Here is a 20858-nt window from a genome sequence, read left to right on the forward strand (position 1 = left end):
TTTATTTATTGGATTTTTGAGACAGGGTTTTCCTCCGTAGCTTTTGGTTCCTGCCCTGGAACTAGACCAGGCTGGCCTCGAACTCCCAGAGATCCGTCTGCCTATGCCTCCGGTGTGCTGGGATTAAAGGCGTGCGCCACCACCGCCCAGCTAATGAACTACTTTCTAAATCAGAAGTATTTCTTGGATTGGGTCATAGTGTAAATATTATTGGCTTTTGGGACTACGTGTGGTCATTCATTGTTTCCCATTTTCCTTCTTCCTTTTGGGTAGCTCTTCAGAATGTAAAACCAAGGTTTATCAGAACAGACTGTAGGTCAGCCTCCTAGGTTTGGTTTGCAGACTTCTGATTTATATGAATGTACAAGTTGTGAGATTCAATAAAAGTGCTGTGCACATCTCTTTGACCCCCTGTGCACCGTATAATTTCTTCTATTTGGGAAAGTGACCTGGAAGGTTTCTCTGAGTTTAAAAACAATGCTTGAACACAGGGGCCAGGGGCTATTGCTATGAAGCATGGCCGGGGAATAAATGCAGCCAGGGGTATTCGTTCTGTCCTGCATCTATGTGGACTCCTGGGCTTAAAGGACCCTGCCACCATTTGTCACTCTCAGAGAACTCAGAATGCAGTTACAAGATCTCTTTCCAACAATTCAAAGAAAGCTGAGAGGCCTCCTTTCCAAACCCATACTTGCTCATTACCAGATCACAGCTAATGACTGCATGCCAAGCCAGCCTGCCTACCACGAAAATTACCTTGTTGTCCAAAGTATTACTGATTTGAAGCCCTGTTTGCTTCTAAGTATCTAAAGCAGATACTTGTCTTTATAGTGCTGTTATTTTTCTTGTCAGCAGTCTTATTCCAACACCTGCTTTCTCCGGGCTACTGCCAGGTTCTGAAAGCGTTACCTTCCATTAACATTGAAGGAATACACATTGTATTCATAAGAGCAATAACAGATGAGAGCTTTTGAGTACCCTACTGTAGAGCACATACTCACCTAATTCTCGCAGCAGTCCATGAGGCGGACAGTATAATTGTTTGTGATGTATGTGTACATGTGTGTGGGAGAGAGTGTATGTGTGTGTATTTGCATGGCTGTGTGTGTGTGTGTGTGTGTGTAGCACGTACTCAGGTCATCCTCACAGCAATCCATGAAGCAGATAGAATAATTGTTTGTGTAGTATGTGTGCATGTGTGTGAGTGTGTGAGAGAGAGTGTATGTGTGTGTATTTGCATGTGTGTGTGTGTGTGTGTGTGTGTGTGTGTAGCACATACCAATCCAATCCTCACAGCAATCCATGAGGTGGATAGTATAATTGTTTGTGTTGGATGTGTGCACGTGTGTATGAGTGAGTGTATGTGTGTGTATTTGCATGTGTGTGTGTAGCACATACCAATCCAATCCTCACAGCAATCCATGAGGTGGATAGTATAATTGTTTGTGTTGTATGTATGCATGTGTGTATGAGAGAGTGTATGTGTGTGTATTTGCATGTGTGTGTGTGTGTGTGTGTGTATGTGTAGCATATACTCATCTAATCCTCACAGCAATCCATGAAGTGGATGGTATAATTGTTTGTGTTGTATACGTGCATGTGTGTGTGAGAGAGTGTATGTGTATGTGTTTGCATAGGTATGTGTGTTTGTGTATGTGTATGTGTGTGTGTGTGTGTGTGCGTGAGTGTGTGAATCTAGAGTTTAATATCAGATGCCTTCCTCTAGCTCTCTCAGTCTTTGAGACAGAAATCTCTCAATGAACGTGGGGGTCTTCAATTAGCTAGGCAGGCTGGTCAATGAGCTCCAGATATCTGCTTATCATTGTAGCTGGGATTATAGCTGTGCCCAGCTGTGCCTGGCTTTTTCAGTATGTGCCTAGGATCTGAATCCAGGTCCTCCCATTTACACAGCCATCACTTCACTACCTTAGTCATCCCCAGCTTCAGTAGATATGATTATTATAATTTTACAGGAAAGGAATTGAGAACCAAGGAGTAACCAGAGACACCTGAATTGATCACTGCACCAATTACACTTTTTTCTCTTCTAGAAGTCCCAAATACACTCTAGAAAGCCTGAGGTTCTTAGCATTTAAGTATTTCCACAATAGTTTTGGCTATAATTTGTTCAACTGTCATTTGTGGTAAAGGCTACATAGAACGTATACAGGGCCTGGTTATGTCATCATCTGGTGCAGAGTTGGCTGACAGGTGCCTCCTCTCTGCATCACATCTACAGCACGCACCATGATTATGGTTGTTTTGAATTATTTAGTTGCAATCACTGAAGATTCTCATTTCTGCCACCTCTTGAGGTGAGAAAATCCATCCCTGGCAGTCCTGGGCTTTCGTTCTGGCACTGTGGTAATTGCCTCCATCAGCAGCCTTTCCTGGCAAATGCTCTCCCATTTGCCCGTCTCCACAGACCACTCCACTCACCTGAATTATCTACTTAGCTCCCGAGGGCTTCTGAGTTTGCAACTCCTAATAGACAGTCTGTTTCCAACATGCTCACCCGCACCGGGCACGTTGTTATGATTCTTCTGGAAAACGTATAGACCTGGTCAAAGAATGCCATACAAGAGATTTATATCCTGGTAGTATAATTTAATAACCTCCTTGGACTTTCCTTTGTACCCATCTATTATTATCCCAGGCATTTGCTAGGCAAAGAAGCATTTGGCAGCATCTCAAGATGCTCTGCTCAGTCTGTGCCTTTAGCACGTTGCACAGCCGTGTCAGCCTCTTTCTGCGTATACGACTTAGGCAATATAGGGCTGCAAATATTTCCTGGTGTATCTCATAAAAGTTGATAAAAGTAATTGGCAGAAACAATCATGTTTGGATTAAATAAATCCACTATTAAGGAATTAGGTATACAATTTAAGCGTGGCACAAGCCATTTGTAAGCATATCTGTCAACCTATTGTGGGAGCTTTGCGTTGTGTGTGTGTCTGAGGAAGTGCCATCTTGTTTCTGTAAATTTGACAGCAGTAGCTTTTTCCTTGAATGTCTCCGACATTAGTTTCGACATTGTTTATGCCAATCACATTTCCTGCAAACGGCTTATTACTTTATTGCTGAAAATGGCAGCACATACTTATTTAGCTTTTTATTTTAGAATCAGCAGGCTATCATTCGCTTTATTAATCAGGTCCAACCTTGAGGATTATAGCCATCAGATTCAAGTTATCTAATTGCTGCTGCTCAGAAACTGAGACATCAGTAATTCAGTTATCTCATCTCCCTTGAGGAATTATTGCTCTGAAGGACATTATATTTGTTATTGGAGAAAGAGCGCCTTTCAAGTTACATATTTTTCTATTGATAACCAAGTATAAGTGGCTTTCTATTATCATGGAGAGAGTCTGGCTGACCTTTCCTTATGCAGAACATGTTCTTCTAATTTTCACATTTTAAAATGCTTTTATTACCTTGTATTTACAGGGATTTCCCTGGGCAGGCACTGTTGTACGTGTTTTAAAGTAAAAACATTTGCTAACTCACGCGCTATCATTTTATTAGCCCAGTAGAAAAGTCAGTATTTTTAATTTGATGCCTTTGGGTCTATGCCAGCGTTGATGGATAACAAAGGCCCAACAAGGCAACGTAATATATAGTAACCCAAATTTACAAAGAGAAGGAGTAATAGTCAAAATAAGAAGACCATTACTTGGGAAACAGAACTGTTGGGATGCAATCTGAAACACTGGAGTTATAGCATCTTGAATTGGTTCTCGAACTTTAAACACTGGGACTATCCAAAGAAAAGATGAATGGTGCTTTAGTTTCTAATGGGGCACACCAGAGTTCTCTCACAAGCCCCATGGTAACATCCCTGCTGTACTGATGGAAGCGTTATGTAAAACCTACAAGGGTGGCCGTCAATGCAGCTCCATCCCTTGCATGATTCAGGTGGGCTGTCTCACCCTAGTTCCCTCACTCACAAAATAGGGGGGTCCTTTGACACATAACTCTTGTTCTCATCTCTCAGAAGTGCTTGGTTCTCACTTTTAACTGATGTTCCTGCAGAGTTTCCTCTTTCAATATACGCTTCAGCATTTCTCCAAAAGAAATTCAGGAAAACGGAAAAGAAAACGTGAGAGCAGTAAGAGGCCTTATATTTTCATCCCCGTTCCTCTGTGCGGCATGAAATCGTCATAGAAAACACATGGGCAATGCTGCTTTAAGATTTATCCCTAGAGTTAGAAAGCACAGGTGGGATTGCAGTCTTACAATCACCCATTTTTCTCAAATGATTAGTCAGGTTACCTCAAGGTTATACCAGAGTGAAGGCACACATTGTAAAGCAATTGATGGGTGGTAAAGGAACACATTTACAAGTTATTTGTAGTATTGTTCATTCATTAAAGAACACATTTACACGTTATTTGTAGCATTGTTCGTTCATTAAAAGTGAAGGAAGTCTGAGAAGTCTGACATGGTCAGCTGAAAATATATACTCAGATATTTCAGATGTACTGGGCTTCACTTGCCCGCAGATAATTCTGCAAATTTCTCTTATGCCTAAATACAAGCACCATGGGGACACACATTTGATGGGGAACGATGAGGCATTAAGTGTTGGGGCATACATTCATATCAGGTTGTATTTTGCTGAAAATGAATCAGTTATGACAGGATAGTCTAAAATACTGAATCAACAACCAAAAACTATAGAAAGGCAAAGGTGAAAGCGGGTGTGTTTGGGTCATGAGTCAGGAACTTTAAGTAGAACCCATCGTGACACTTTATCTATTCCAAAAATATTGAAAGCAATATTAGCCAGCCGAATAGTAGGGTCATGTAATTATCATCAAAGTAAGCTTCCCAATTTATCAATGATTGGGAGGAAAGGCAGTACAAAGGAACAAAGAAGATAACTCCACTTGTACAGAGAAAAACCTCTATGCAATGAAAGGGGACACATTTTGAGATGGAAAGGTTCATTTAGTTGGACATAAGAGGGACCTCAAATTGGGGATCGGTTCATTTTCCTCCTTTTAACTATGTAAAAGCAAACTATACCCCTTTCCCAGGAAACAAAAAACCTAAAGGAACATAACTTCTGAAAATTATTCAGTGAGAAGAAAAACGGTAGTTTCCTAACTGACTTTTATGTAACATTAAGTTCTTCTGAGATTCAAAAGTGAATCCTTATCTCCAGGAAGGGCTGAGTATAAGTCTCTGTACAACAGCCATGCTTCTGCGTGAAGGAGGTAGACATATCTTAGCTACAGTGCCACTACATATCCATGACCACTGCTCTCCAGAGATTCCAAAATGCCTTCTCCTTCTCATTTTATAAATCTAACCATGTGTCCAGAATGCATATTGGAGATTCTATCTTGTGTCTCATGGCCAGGCCATCAAGCAAGCCTAGTGATGTCATTTGGCTCAATCCCTTACTATGTCTCATCCTCTCTCTTCCTTGGGCCAAACTGCAATGTAAGAGATCATTTCCTTTCCGAGAGCCCATGACAACAGCCATCTGTGCGTTTCTCTCTGCCCAGAACTTCTGCAGGCCAATCTCCCCATGTGTGGATCTGATGTAAGTTTCAAGGGCTTGCTCCAAAGTCATCTTACCCTTCATTCCTCCTTAACCCACAACTGAAAGGATCTCATCCACTGGACAAAACACATTTCCTTAAAGGTTTGCTTCATGTGTGTGTATGTGTGTGTATGCATGTGTGCATGTACTTGTGGAAGCCAGTAAAGGGGGTCAGGTCCTCTTGGGACTGGAGTTACAGGTGTCTGTGAGGAGTCTGAACCTGAAGTGGGTCCTGGGAACCAAATGTAGGTCCTTTGGAATAGTTGCAATTTCTCTGCACTGCTGAGGTATTGCTCTGGCTCTGACATCACACATTCTCAACTGTGCTTTTCCTACAGTATGCAACCTTTTCCACCTGACATATGGTCTTTTGGATCCCATTTCTCTGATTATTTTGTGGGGTCTGCTTCATTTAGATCTCAGAAGTAGTTATTTTCAATATATCTTTGATGAGTAAAGGAAGAGAGACTAAGTGGAACATGTGGCCATGGAGAGAGAGAGAGAGAGAGAGAGAGAGAGAGAGAGAGAGAGAGAGAGAGAGAGAGATGTTGTGGCAATAGAGATGCCTCAGAGGTTAAGAACATTTGCTGTTCTTGCTAAAGAACCAGGCTCAGTCCCCAGACACATCTCACAATTGTGTCTAACTCTAATTCTCAGGTGTCAGGCACTGATTTCTGGACTTTGTAGGCAAAAGGCCTCCAAAGGATGCACAGACATACATGCACTATCCATATACACAAAATAAAATTTAAAAAATCTAAAGCCAAAGCAAGGCCTCACTGCTGCTCTCAATATACTGCATCCTAACCTGCTTCAACAGTCATAATCTACTTCAGACTCCATGTTTTTCTTCGCCTATATCCATCCTTTTGCCAGCTACTTCGATTCACCAGCCATCCATCTCTCTTTCTGTCTCCAGGCTGTTCTCCTCTCCTTTGTCCTATGCAGCCTTCATCCTGGGTCTCTCTGCTTCCATACTTTGTTCACTGAACTCATCCACCCTCTGCATTGGTACCAAAGAGATGCAAAGCGCAAATCAAATTGTGCCACATCCGTGTTTCTATGGTTTCCCATCATTTACATTTATTTATAAACAGTACCCAGTAACCTCTTTGGTACCTCATTTTCTTCCACAGGTTCACCTCCAGCTTCTTTTCCCACTTGTCATGTTGTAAATTATACTCACACCTTATTCTTTTATGATTCCCTGACACTGCATAGTCTTCTGTGGCCTTTTATTCATTCTTTTTCTTCCTTTTTTCTTACATTTTTTCATGTTTAAAGTTTATTTATTATTTAGGATTTATGCATTATATAAAACAATTTCTGCCTTTCTTCAGGCTTCCGTTCATCAAGAAGTTAGATTTTTACATGTCCTTTCACAATGAATAATCTGTGCCCATTTCTGTCACTGTACTGATGCTGTTCATTATAATTCGATGCCTAGAATTGTATGTTTGAACTCTTTGAGGGTCTGTTTGTGTCCTGGAATACTTAAGACATGGTGTAGTGCCCAGCACAGTTAGGAAAAAAAAACCCAATACTCTGTGACGCTTATTATTGGCAACCAGTAAATAAATAAACAAACAAATAAATACATAAAAGTGACCCAAGTAACATAAAGAACAGGGCCAAGGGAGATGGCTCAGTGGTTAAAAGCGACTATCACATGTGAAGGAACACCTGAATTCTAATCTCCAGAATCCATATCAAAGATGGATGCATAGAGTGAGCAGTGTAATCCCAGCACCCCTATGGGAAGAAGGGCTACAGAAACAAGAGGATCCTCAAAATTTTGCTGGCAGATGTCTTGGGATTTGCAGTGGAAAACAACAAAGAGACTTCTTCCTTCACAAGAAAAGGGGAACATTTCAAGGTTGTCTTCTCACCGTCACACATATGCTATAGCACATATGCTCTTATAAACACACATGCGCATGCACGGGCGCGCGCGCGCGCGCACACACACACACACACACACACACACACACCTAAAGTAACAAATTAAAGGGCTCAGCGCGAGGCTGGGTGCGCTGAGCCGCATGTCGTGCCCTGCGCTGCCCAGACTCGCGAACAATACAGTCAGGATGGCTAAAGGTGACCCCAAGAAACCAAAGGGCATGATGTCGGCTTATGCCTTCTTCGTCCAGACCTGCAGGGAAGAATAAGAAGAAAAACCCCGAGGTCCCAGTCAATTTTGCGGAGTTTTCCAAGAAGTGCTCTGAGAGGTGGAAGACAATGTCCGCCAAAGAGAAATCAAAGTTTGATGAAATGGCAAAGGCAGATAAAGTACGCTATGATCGGGAAATGAAAGATTATGGACCAGCTAAAGGAGGCAAGAAGAAGAAGGACCCTAATGCCCCCAAAAGACCACCGTCTGGATTTTTCTTATTCTGCTCTGAATTCCGCCCCAAGATCAAATCTACAAATCCTGGAATCTCCATTGGAGATGTGGCCAAAAAGCTGGGTGAGATGTGGAATAACTTAAGTGACAGTGAAAAGCAGCCTTACATTACCAAGGCCGCAAAGCTGAAGAAGTATGAGAAGGATGTTGCTGACTATAAGTCCAAAGGGAAGTTTGATGGTGCCAAGGGTCCTGCTAAAGTTGCACGGAAAAAGGTGGAAGAGGAAGAGGAGGAGGAAGAAGAGGAAGAAGAGGAGGAGGAAGAGGAGAAAGATGAATAAAACTCCATCTCCTTGTGAATACCTTAGAGTAGGAAATCTACGTGATTGACACATCTCTTATTTGAGCCGTGTCTATTGCCCTCGTTAGATTTAATTACAAAATTTGATCACGATCATATTGTAGTTTCTCAAAGTGTCAGTGGTTTACATGGAGTGGCCATGGGTGTCCGGAGCGCCCTGAAACTGTATCAAAGTTGTACATAGCTCCAAACAGTTTTCAAATGGAAAGGCACTTGTGTGTCCTCCTCACTCTGTGCACTGTGCTGTTGGTGTGACAAGGCATTTGAAGATGTTTCGGGCATTCTGTTTGCAACTTGTAAGGTAGTGTTAACTCTATGGTTGGTTATTGGCTAGAAATTCTGAGTTGTCAACTGTACATATCTATAGTTTGTAAAGAGAACAGAACAACCCAGACAGATTCTTGATGCTCCTTGTTTGGCTTGGAGGCTGTGAGGGAAGATGCCTTTTGGAGGGGGCCATAGCTCAGGGCGTGCACTGTGAGGCTGGACCTGTTGATACTGCGGTGGGCATCCATTTAGCTTCAGGTTGTCTTGTTTTTGTATATAGTGGCATAGCATTCTGCTGACATTCTTAGCTGTGGAAAGGGGGGAGGGGTCAGCTGGCATGAGGAAGTGTTTGGATTTTTTCTTTAGTTAAGTGCTGTAGATTTTCAGCTGTTTTTAAACTGTAGAGCTCATCATTGTCAGCGAAGCAAAGAACTACTGCATCAACGAAAGTTCAAGAACCCTCTGCACCTAAACGCAATTGGCAACATTCTGTTATTTTTTGTATGTTTAGAATGCTGAAATGTTTTTGAAGTTAAATAAACAGTATTAAATTTTTTAAAAAAAAAGAAATTAAAGGGCTGACGAAGCTAATTGTGGTCATGGAAGCATCACTCAGATTGCTAGAGTATTCGGTGTGAGCGGTAGTGACTCGGGTAGGAGAATTGAGACTACCAGGAAGAAGAGACCCGCTGCTGAAGGATTTAAGTGGGAAAGGATACAGTAAGATTCTTTTAGAATTCAGCTCACTCTGGTAAGTGTTTGGATATGAGTTTGATGCAGAGCAAGGTGCTGCACCGACTGATGCCAGTAACAGTGTGATAAATAGATGCTAGCCTTACTCAGGGAAGTCAGTAGTAAACAGAGAACGGACAAAGAAAATACTTCTAAGATAAAATTGGCATGGATTGTTAGTTAGGAAAATGAAGAGGGGTTGTCTATTTCTCTATTATTTACCTTTTGGATCATTAGCTGACGTAATTTTTTATTGACTACAGAGATTTATATATACTGAGCACATGATTTACCACCAGGGCAACCCAACCTTCTGTGGTAGCCATGACTTTTAACACTGACTTGATTAACTGCTATCAACCACTTTTTTAATGAGTCCACGACTCAGTCATTGATATTAGTCATCCCACAAGAGGGTTGACCACCTGCTGAACACCAAACTTCTCTTTATTTGGCCCAAAGTTACTATGGGTTGAATGATTACATCCCCATAATCAGGTGTCCAAGTGAGTTTCATGCCCAGTATGAGTTTTCATTTGAAGGTCAGGTCTTTAGGAGTTGAGCAGATACCGAAGAGCTCATGAATGAGGTTTGTAACCTTATAAGAAGGGGCATTTGTGAGATATTCTGTCTCCATTTTCTTCCTTAAAAACACTAATGTCTATAAATGGTGAACAGGAAACCCAATGGGAACCTAAGCAGTCAACACATTGTTCTTGGTCTGCTCATGCCTCAGGACTCTTGGAAATACATTTCTGCTATTTAAACTATCAAGTTTATGGGTATTTTTTTATAGTAGCCTGAATCAAAACAACAACAAAAGAATACTGGGAGACAAAGAGATAAGCAACAACCAATAGACAAGGGTAGCAACAACTCTTTAAACTATAAGGACAGGCAAATATGGAAAGAGTTGCTACTGTTATTACTGTTGCTAGTTTAGTGCTAATCACTGAACCATTTGTCAGTCTAAATTATCTTGTAAATAGTCAGCAAGTTCTCTGCAATCCCTGGATATGTTTTTTGGGGAACTGGGTTGTAGGTGAGGAGTGCTGTTTGGTGTGCAAACTTTTACTTACGTTCTTGAAAATTATTCCTGCACCAGCAAAATTTTCTTTGTGCAATTTTATCTAAAACTGAAGGAACTAGAATATTCTTCAAAGTACTACGTAATAAGAAAGAAATTTTGATTTACTGTTTCTGTGAAGGGTCACAAACTATCCTGAATGTAAGTTTTTCTGAAGATCCTAAGTATCTGTTAGCAGAAAAGTGACAAAAGAAAATATCTATCTGTCTGTCTGTTTGTCTGCGTATTTATCTATTATCTATCTATGTCTATGTATCTATCTACCTATGTACCTATATATCTATGATTTATCTACACTGGCTCTCACACAAACACAAGCACACACACAATCACTTTCACACATACACACACACTACGCATACACACACACACACACAGAGAGAGAGAGAGAGAGAGAGAGAGAGAGAGAGAGAGAGAGAGAGACTGTAGAGACAGAGACAGAGACAGAGAGAGAGAGATCCTGTCTCCTAAAGGAAAAATAAATCCTGTTATTTGAGATAACATAAAGGAACCTGAAAGACATTGATTAACATAAATAAGGAAGGCACAGAAAGACAAATCCTCTATGGTTTCACTTATATGCAGAATCAAAAAGCAACCAATTTCTGGAGAATAGTGGCTTCCACGGGTTCAATGTGAAGTACAGGGGAGAGCATCTTGGAAAAAAGTAGTGAGCTTCATTGATGTGGAATGATGAACTGTCCAGAGGTAGGATGCCCATTATGAGGACTATAGTTAAGAATACTCTGTTATCTCTCTGAAATTTGCTAGGGCAGTAAATTTTAAATATTCTGAGAACACACAAAGATAACTGTGCAAAGTGATGGGCAGGCTAATTAGCTTTATGGTGGTAATCATTTTATAATGCATATTGATACCGAGATGTACTATATACATTTAATATATACAAATTTAGCTTCTCAGTTATACTCCAGTATAAGATTTGAGAAAATAAAAAGAGTAATGCAAGGCACACAAAACACAGTGATGAGCAGGGCAAGGCACTAACCATGCGGCTAAGTTCATTTTCCACGCTTCCTTTGTATTTACCTCAAAATAAATCAAAATGTTTTTGGATGTTGCCAGGTGTTATTAGTGTGGAAACACTAAAACAATAGGAGGTATACAAAGTAATAAAAAAAAGACTATGGGACCAGCCCTAATCATAATCTAAATAATGGGAAATACAATAAAATAAATGAACTGAAAAGCACTGAAGACACTCCGCAGCATTCCAATTGCAAGAGGCGAGTACTGCATTTGCTCAAATGATCTGAGCTTCTCCTCATTCAGATACTAATGCAAGCGCAGCGTTTTCTTCTTTGTATGTATGGGAAAGCTAGCCCTTTTGAGACTTAGAATAGCTTTCAAGACTCCTGATTTAAATTTCAAACTCTTGATCATAGCTGGGGAGCAAAGGTTTTTTTTTTTTTATCTTGGAATTGGAAATTGAGTCCTTTAGCTCTATACCAAGTGATAATATTAAGCATTTTGTTGTATCCACCATGCAAGGCAAGTTCCCCACTGTGCCTTCAAAGCCACAGTGAATGAACCATATTTGGATTTGCTTATCAGAAAGAGACATTTAGAAAGACAATGCACTTGTCCTGCAAGCCCCAGCCTCCCGATGCTTTCAGATAGGCCTGTGGAGCGCCACAAAATGGGCCCTAAAATCAGGCTGACATGGTCGCTTAACAAGCTTCAGTATGCTCTGTGGGCTCAGGGAGTTCTTGGTGTCACCCCACAGGGCTGCTGATGGCAGCCATCATAATTAGAACCCATGAATCAAAAACACCAGGTGAAGATTTTGCCTTAGAAGAAAGAAAAGGCAGATGGGGGGGATTACCATGCCCTTTGCCGATTAAGCCCTTTCGTGCAGCTGGATCACGGGCCAGCCTGACTGCATGAAGGAGGCCATGGAGCATGTGACAGAGGCCTCACCCTTCCTACCACCAAGCCTCAATGTGGTGAAGAGACCAGAAAACTTCTTCCTTGTCAATTCTCTGGAAGGAATAAAACCTCGGCCTCTCCCCTCAACATTGGTTAAAACCAGGTACCTGTGTTCTTATCTTGTCTGTGCTTTTAAATATGAGAAACGATGGGGCCGTGTTTCCAGGGGGAGCAAACTTGTATGCTCGTAAGGGATATGACCTTGAAAGGGATTTGTCGAATCCCAACCTTTATGGGCTTTGGATTTTAAAATCTCTCTCACAAAAGAGCTGCCAGGAGAGAGGTTATTACAAAGATGCCTCTCGTAGGGAGAAGTGGGTTAATTGCCAGCTCTCGCCAGTAAGATAAAGGAGGGTTTCGAAAACAAGTACGGATCTGACAAAGGGCACTGCATTGCTCCTGCGGAAAGCAAAAACCTCAACCAAAACAACAGCCCGAAATCTATGATGGAGCCACATTAAAAATTGCGAATGTCAGAAATAGCCGCAATAAAACTAGTAGGAAGAGGCTGTAAGAGATTTCAGATGACTCATAAACAATCCTCCATCTGACCTTGATATGAATACAGAAATCCATTAGCAATCAAATTTTCAAACATAATTGTACACTAAGAAATGTGTTTTCCCCATATTAATTTATGCTGACAAAACCTAGCTGAGTGCTGCGATGTGATGGAGACTTACCGGAGATTTTATTTTATGTATTGTGCTTGAGATTTGGTAAACATGATTCACTATGAAGAGCTAAACAGAAACTTGGGAAGAGGTTGAGAGGATTCCCATTGCCTCGGATGACTTCCATGGAAACTGAGTTTCTAGTTTGAGCTAATAATAAAAGCTTTGAAGTAGGCAAGATTGTTTGTTTCTCTCTTTACAATGCTCTTGTTCTAATAAGGATCATCTTAAATACAGTTTCCTAACCTTAATAGTTTAAAGAGAAAAGTCATACTACATGGATTTATGATTTAAATAATAACAATGACATTAGATATAGTAACATCAGGATGTTAAGAATTATGGGTGTTATTATTAAGCACAAGATTTGAGACAATAATCTGAATGTGTGTTCACCAAAATGCTGTCGAGAGCATTGTCCAAACATGCTCATGTCAACTAGTACGGATCTTTACCGAATCCATCAAAGAAATTACGGAGAAAATTACATTTATGTCCATGTGTCCAAAGAGTGGCCATCCCTGGAGGCCACATGGCTTAATTTTGCCTATTAAGTAAATGAATATTCTTGAGAATCCACAGAGTCAGGCAAAAAATACAACAGTGCCCATTGTCTACTTTTATTCCAGCACAAGTCAGAATAGACATTTCTCCATCTGATTTGAGCTTCATTTGGAAGCAATTAACTATTTTATATTAGATATAATAAGGGTCTCTAGTGCATGGACCACATTTGCCTGCATCAGTTGTTTAAGGCTTAATTGAGTAAAATTACATTCACACTCAACACAGCTCTAAATGGGAACCCGTTCGTGATTGCTGAATACTGTTTCTGCTTTCATTTCTTAAAATGTGCTGGGCAGGTGAAATGAATTAGGACCGAAGGCTAGGACAAAATTAGTTAATTCCCTTTATTTTCATTCTTCTCTGCTGGGGTTTGTATTTGATCACCCAAATTTCAGGAATCAGTGTGTAGTTTATGTACTAGTTACAATTATCCCCAAGCCTCAAATTTTATTCATATAACTCTCATTTTTAAAAGTATAATTTTTGTTTGTTGTTTAGAATTAACTTTTATAAGAGGGGAGAGCTTCCAAAGTATTCAACTTCAGGCATGAAAAATAAGGAGTGTTTAGATAATTTATAAAAGTGTATATGTCTACTTTGTAAAGCACTAAGAACTTTGGCTAAGAGGCTAAGAGAAGTGCACGTTTATACAAATATGCATGCCAAAGAATTTTCATTCACAATGGTTTGTTCACTGTTTTAGTGTATCCTGTGTTGCTATAAAGCAATCAGCATCTAAGGTGAGCTACTGCATAAAGTGCAATTGGCTCATGGTGTGGGTGGGGAGAGGGTTTGAACTGCTTGGTGCTTGCAGCTTAGCATGGCACTCCTTGGGTCACAACATAGAGAAGAAAGGCAAAGGCAACCTGTCAATAGGCTTTGTGCATAAAGGTCAGCGCAGAGGGTGGAACTGATTTATAAAGACCTTCTTTAATAAGAGCCAGTCCATCCGCATGAATCCTAATCCAGTCCTGAGACATAGCATGAATCCACTCACGAATCCAGAGCCTTTATCAGCCAAATATTACCTTCCACCCGGCAGACAATAATTCCATGTCCTCAAGGTCCCATTTCTCCCAGGGCTCACCTTGTTCTGTTGCTCCATTGAGGATCCAACTACAGCAGATGAGCCTCTCTGCAGTACACCACACTCAAACCAAGGCACTCACTATGTGGACCCTCTATCACCTCAATATAACGTCCTTTCCTTCCTCAGGAAGTTAGCCCCTCTTCTCAAAGATCCCAGTAGGACCTGTAGTAACCCTAATGAAGCATTTGAATATTCAGCTACATTTTTATAGATAATCCAACTAACAGACTCTCCTGGAAGCTGGGGTGCAGAAATCAGGTTTTCTCATGTTTGAATACAGAGCCAAATAGAAGTTCTAGGTAGGGTGAGTCGGGAAAGGAGACTTGCTATTATCCCTACAAACAATTGGGTGTACTTCCTAAGGGTCTCTGTTTCCTCACCTCATAGACCTTTACTTATAATATAGTCTTGTGTGTAACAATTTTTTTATTCTGGATATCTCTGAATATTTAATATACTTTTTGAATTTGTTGATAATTTATTAATAAAATCTCATGCTTGTGAATTGATCAAATATACCTATAAAGGCACAGGTGTATGTCCTTTCTTTTGTCTTCACTTCTGTGATAAGAAACTTTATGCCAGCTTTTATTCACCAGCAATCAATTTCTCTATGCATTTCCTTTCCTGTCTTCACAATAAGAGTTCTATTTTACAGCTTTCCTTGTCTTGACTCTAACTGTCTACCCTTAGAAGATGTTTAATGGCAACTGATAATGTACACCTAGGCAATGAATTGCTATCACTTGCTTGGATAAATTGTCAGTAACAGTACAGGCACAATTTTGGAAATGATTTTATAAACAACTTTCCATTTAAAATTTCACAAAGTTTTTTTTTTTGCCTTGAATGGAAAAAAAAAGGAGAGCTATTCTATATAACACCTCAAAAAGGAAAGAAAGCAAAATGACAAAACAAAGCCCACAACCTTTCACACACTCATTACAGAACCCCTCTCTGACTAGGGATATGTAGTATTTCTGCAAATATAAAAACAGTACTTTGGGCGGTAGCTGGGCATCCTTAATTTAGCTTAATGTCATTGACTGATGATGGTGATGAGTCCAAAGATTTCATCTTTTGCCCCACAAAGACTTCTGCTCACTCTGATGTCAACCTTCAGAAGTGGTTCCTCACATTGACTTTGAAGGACCAGGTATGATTTGGGATTTCTATTACCTGTCCTTGTATTTTATAACCATCTCGGACTGATGGTTTATTTTAAAGGACATTCCAGTGCCTACAGGTAGCTAGAAGAAATGGACAAGGCAAGATCTTGGGATGAAGGAGGGTACTCAGAGATCCTTTGACATTCATTCTCCATGACCCTCGTATGTTCAAGACCTGAAAGTTCATCTATCTTCTCCTCCAGGATTCTGGATGGAGCTTGATTTCCAAGCCTCCTGTCTTGCCTTTCCTGGAAGTTAGTTGGTGTGGCTAAAAGTTTTAGCCCTCTAATCACTAAGGCTTGTAGGAAACCAGTTTCATCCCAAGGTTCTCCAGGGGCCTCACCTTAAGTCCTGCCTTTACATAAACCCAGGTTTAATCAGATGGAGTCATTATGAGTAGGAAACAAAAACTTGACAATTCAGCGGTTTCCAAGAGCTAAAGGAGCTTGCAACAGAGCTAAGGGCACGACAAAATGGCATATTTATTGCAACAGTGCAACACTCAGAACATTTTAACAGATCAGGGAGCGCCTAGATATCTCAACATTCACCTTAGTGTGTTAGCAGTCACTAAAATGAGAACTGCTAACTCTACATCTGCTTCATGCAACAGAGTCATGCTATGATAATTTTGTTTTTAAATCAAAAGCTTCTTCTCTTTTCCTTTTTTCTTTCTTGGCATTGCACCTAGAATGCTGTGCTAGAGCTAGATGGCATAGCATTTGATGCTGATGATTCTCCAAATGAACTGCTTTTCTCTGGACTATTTTTCCTATTCGTACACTGTGGTATTTATTAATAGCAACACTCTTGCATCCAACTTTGAAAGAGAGTAAACGAGGGAACCCATGTAAAGTGCTGGGATCAGTGTGGCGGAATCTACCAAGGGTTCCTTAAGCGTTTGCCTTGATGAGGAGGAAGAATATGAAAGATCTACCACTCATTAAGCTTCCAACGCAGTACTAAGTAGTTAACATGCATTATTAATAATAGTCATCAAAGATCAAAAGCAAATAAGGGGATAATAAGGACTCAGATTTAGATGCATGTAGCTACCTAGTTAGTGCTTTAATGTAAAGGGGACAAAAGAGCGTATCACACAGCAGAGATAATCCTTAATTATTATAACACCATTAGATAACTAGAAAAAAAGATTTTGGTCAATGTAGGGCCCAAAGCCAGTTTTCCTCTGAGAGCTTTTGTATACCATACCATTGCCACAGACTGTCATTCTTTGATGATGTATGACTATTCAAAGCAGACTTTATTAATGTAGATAATTGGTTAAAGTTGTTAAATACAAAGTTTATAATTATTATCATCTTTTGTTTTCTTTGGAAACGAGGTTTCTCTTTAAATAGAAGAGGTGTAACACTCCTTTTTCGCCTGTGGTTGTTTTTCTTTTGTGAAAATCGTTTTGCTGGTTGGTTGGCAATGTCTTGATATTGGGAGATGGGACCTTTAGAATTCATAGCTATTTCATGAGAATAGGTTAATTATTTTAATAAGAAGTGTAATTTGATCTTTCATGGATGGGTTACTCAAAGGGTGCTGTCTTTGTTGGGATTTCTATTGCTACTGTGAAACATCATGGCTAAAAAGCAAGTTGGGGAAGAAAGGATTTACTTGGTTTATAATTCCATCTCTCTCTCTGTTCATCACTGAAGGAAGTCCGGACAGGAACTTAAACAGGAAAGGAACCTGAAGGCAGGAGCTAATTAATGCTGAGGCCATGGAGGGGTGCGGCTTACTGGCTTGCTCCTCATAGCTTGCTCAGACTACTCCTCCCTTTCCTTCCCTCCGCTCTCATCCCTTTCCCTCCTCTCTCCTCCCCTTCTTTTTCTTCCTTCCTTCCTTCCTTCCTTCCTTCCTTCCTTCCTTCCTTCCTTCCTTCCTTCCTTCCTTTCTCTCTTCTCTTTCTTTCCTTTTTATTTTTTTTTCAAAACAGGCTTTTCTCTGTAGCTTTGGAGCCTGTCCTGGAACTAGCTCTCGTAGACCAGACAGTCTCAAACTCACAGGGATTCACATGCCTCTGCCTCCTGAGTGCTGGGATAAAAGGCGTGCACCACCACCACCCAGCTGCTGTCTTTTTTTAATTTTTAATTTTCATTCATTTTATATCCCAAGCACAGTTCCCCCTCCCACCCCTGCTCCTGCTACCCCAAGGAGAATAAAAAAAAAAGCCTGGCACTTTAAGCTAAGGCATGCCTAAGGCCCTGCCGATAATTCCAGGCACGAGAAAGGATCACAAGATACAGGACGAAACCCACCTTAAGTGTTTTACTAACAGAGAGTGGGGAAGCGGGTAGTGCACAGGCCGATCTGGAAACAGCATAATGAGAGAGATGGAGCAGGAATGTCTGCTATTAAAGTCTGGCTAGGAAGCCGGGCGGTGGTGGCGCAAGCCTTTAATCCCAGCACTTGGGAGGCAGAGGCAGGCGGATCTCTGTGAGTTCGAGACCAGCCTGGTCTACAAGAGCTAGTTCCAGGACAGGCTCCAAAACCACAGAGAAACCCTGTCTCGAAAAACCAAAAAAAAAAAAAAAAAAACTCCGGCTAGGGCATGTGCACAGGAGCATACATAGTTACATGGGGCATGGATTATATGACCACATTGCGGGTAGATTAAGTAGGGTTTAAAGCTCTGGCGTGGTCAGGCATTTTGCTTGAACACTGATGGCGCCTGCGAGGTCATAGGTCCCAGAAGCACTAATGCCTGGGTTGGCTAAGCATTTTGCCTGAATGCTGGCAACTGGTGAGAGCACTGGATGTAATGGAAAAATACCAACACCTGCATACAAGGCATCTCACCACAGAGAATGGGGGTCGAAAAAGCCAGTTCATACACTGAGGACAGATTCTGGTCCCATTGCCAGGGGCCCTTCAAACAGACCAAGCTACACAAGAGTCACTCATATTCAGAGGGTCTAGTTTGATTCATACAGTCTCCACAAGCTGTCAGACTGCTTTCTTATAGAATCCAGGACCACCAGTCCAAGGATGGTACTACTCACAATGGGCTGGGCCCTCACCTGTCAATCACTAATTAAGAAAATGCCTTACAGAGCTGAGCGGTGGTGGTGCACGCCTTTAATCCCAGCACTCTGGAGGCAGAGGCAGGTGAATCTCTGCGAGTCTGAGGTCAGCCAGTTCTACAAGAGCTAGTTTCAGGACATGCTACAAAGCTACAGAGAAACCCTGTCTCCAAAACCAAAAAGAAAAAAAAAAGATAGAAATGAAAAAATAAGAAAATGCCTTACAGTCTTGCCTACAACCCAATCACATGGAGGATTTTCTCACCTGAGGTTTTCTCCTTTTGAATAACTCTAGCTGCGTCAAGTTGACATAAGATGAGTCAGCACAGGTGAGAGAGTTGTTAAATATAATATCTCCCCTCCTCTTGACCCCTTCTCTGTGTGTTCACATATTCTAACATCTGTCATGTCTTAAAGAAAGAAGAAGCCCTTGCCAGACATGGCTGCAAGCTTCTGTACATCCTACTCTGCAGACTGAGACAAAGTAGGCCACCTTTCTTTGTGATAACCCAGTCTTAGCAATGTGTTAAATCAACAGAAAATACAACATTCAGACATCCCTCATGCTTGTCATAGGATGACCTAAGAATAGAGGATCCTAAAAATGACACACTAATATCACATGCAGTTTTCTTTTTTTTTCCTTTGTTTAAATTTCTTAAAGTTTAAGAAAGGTAAGGAGTTAAAGCATGATAAAATTATTCCACCTATTTTGTTTTCTTTCCCTTACTTTGGTGTTCTTCGTGTTACTTATGACTGTGTATATGCAGACTTTTTTATTTATACAAGAAAACACTTCAGTTGTATTTATTAAAGAAAATTATTTCCTCACTTCCACAGGAAGGCACTGTAAGTCTATTCCAGCTTACTCAAGAGAAATGCAGGGTCTCTGCACTTGGTGTATACATATTCAGTATATATGTCAGTTCAAGGCCTAATGTGACAGGGTTTAGTAGGTCTGATATAGTAGCCCTCCTTTTTCTATGGTTCTGAACCAATGAGAACGTTGGCTGAAAGACCATTAGGAGACAGAAAGTACTTGTGGCTGTCTGAAGCCTACACAGCCTAACTCTGTCCACTGAGTTTTTACAGGGTTACCATGCCACCCTTCCTGATTTCATTTGCTAATCAGTCACCTCAGATAAATAGATTTATGTATTGTCCTCCACCTACCAATTTATGCATTACCATTTTCTCATGTTCTCAAGATCACTGAAAATAATATCTCGAAGATTCCACTTCACATGGACCCCCTTATTCAATATTCAGCTCAGAACCCATCCTCATCTTAAGCCTGTCTGCCTAATTCCTCTTAACATCTGCTGCTCAGCACTTGGGCACATCCTCTCTGAATTTCCATCCTCATTTTATGCCTTATCATGGAGGAGCATGAATACATTTATTTGAACTTCCATCAAATTATTTCCATGTTATTTCTCTAATCACATTTTAAGTTCCTAAACTCCAGTTGCTATCTCTCAAGGCCATAACAAAGCAACATATTTCCCCCAGCTAAGATTCCAGTGTGTGACCCATTGGAGATTCAGCAGCAAGTGTTCATTGACTTAGCTGAAATGGTGGCCTACTGTCTTCATGGGCTTGCAGCATCACAGGTGGCCAATCTCATGGCCTAAAGTGATTCAGTGCTCCGGAGAAACCAGATGTGTTTGCCCAGAAACAGGAGAGATAACACTCCCTCCCATCAAATTTCTGAGATACTGAAAATACAAATAAATTTTATACCTGGGAATTCCTAGGAAATGAGAAAGAAGGAAATGTCAATTGATGAACATTTTTCCAGTTCATGTTGGTGTGGCCAAAGCATCCGCAAACCAAAGCAGAGCAAACACGACAGTGAAGCTGGCGATCAATCTCATATGTGACAGTAAGAGAGAGGTGCTATAAATAAAACACTGGCAAATAGAAAACATATATTAAATCATTATGATTCAGTACATTCTATTGTAGGAATTCACGGAACATGTCAATTTGGATATTTTATTTATGTGACATATTGAAGGGAACAGAAAC

General features: G+C 40.7%; 1 long non-coding RNA gene and 1 pseudogene across 1 annotated transcript in view; one reads left to right on the forward strand and one right to left on the reverse strand.

Annotated features, from left to right (window-relative positions):
- Positions 1–20858, reverse strand: part of LOC142856917 (uncharacterized) — a 387814-nt gene that overhangs the window by 78694 nt on the left and 288262 nt on the right. The gene's annotated exons all lie outside the window — the stretch shown is intronic.
- On the forward strand, positions 7613–8434 carry LOC142856916 (high mobility group protein B3 pseudogene; annotated as a pseudogene).

The sequence above is a fragment of the Microtus pennsylvanicus genome, chromosome 9 (genome assembly GCF_037038515.1).
Source record: "Microtus pennsylvanicus isolate mMicPen1 chromosome 9, mMicPen1.hap1, whole genome shotgun sequence".
Taxonomy (NCBI): Eukaryota; Metazoa; Chordata; class Mammalia; order Rodentia; family Cricetidae; genus Microtus; species Microtus pennsylvanicus.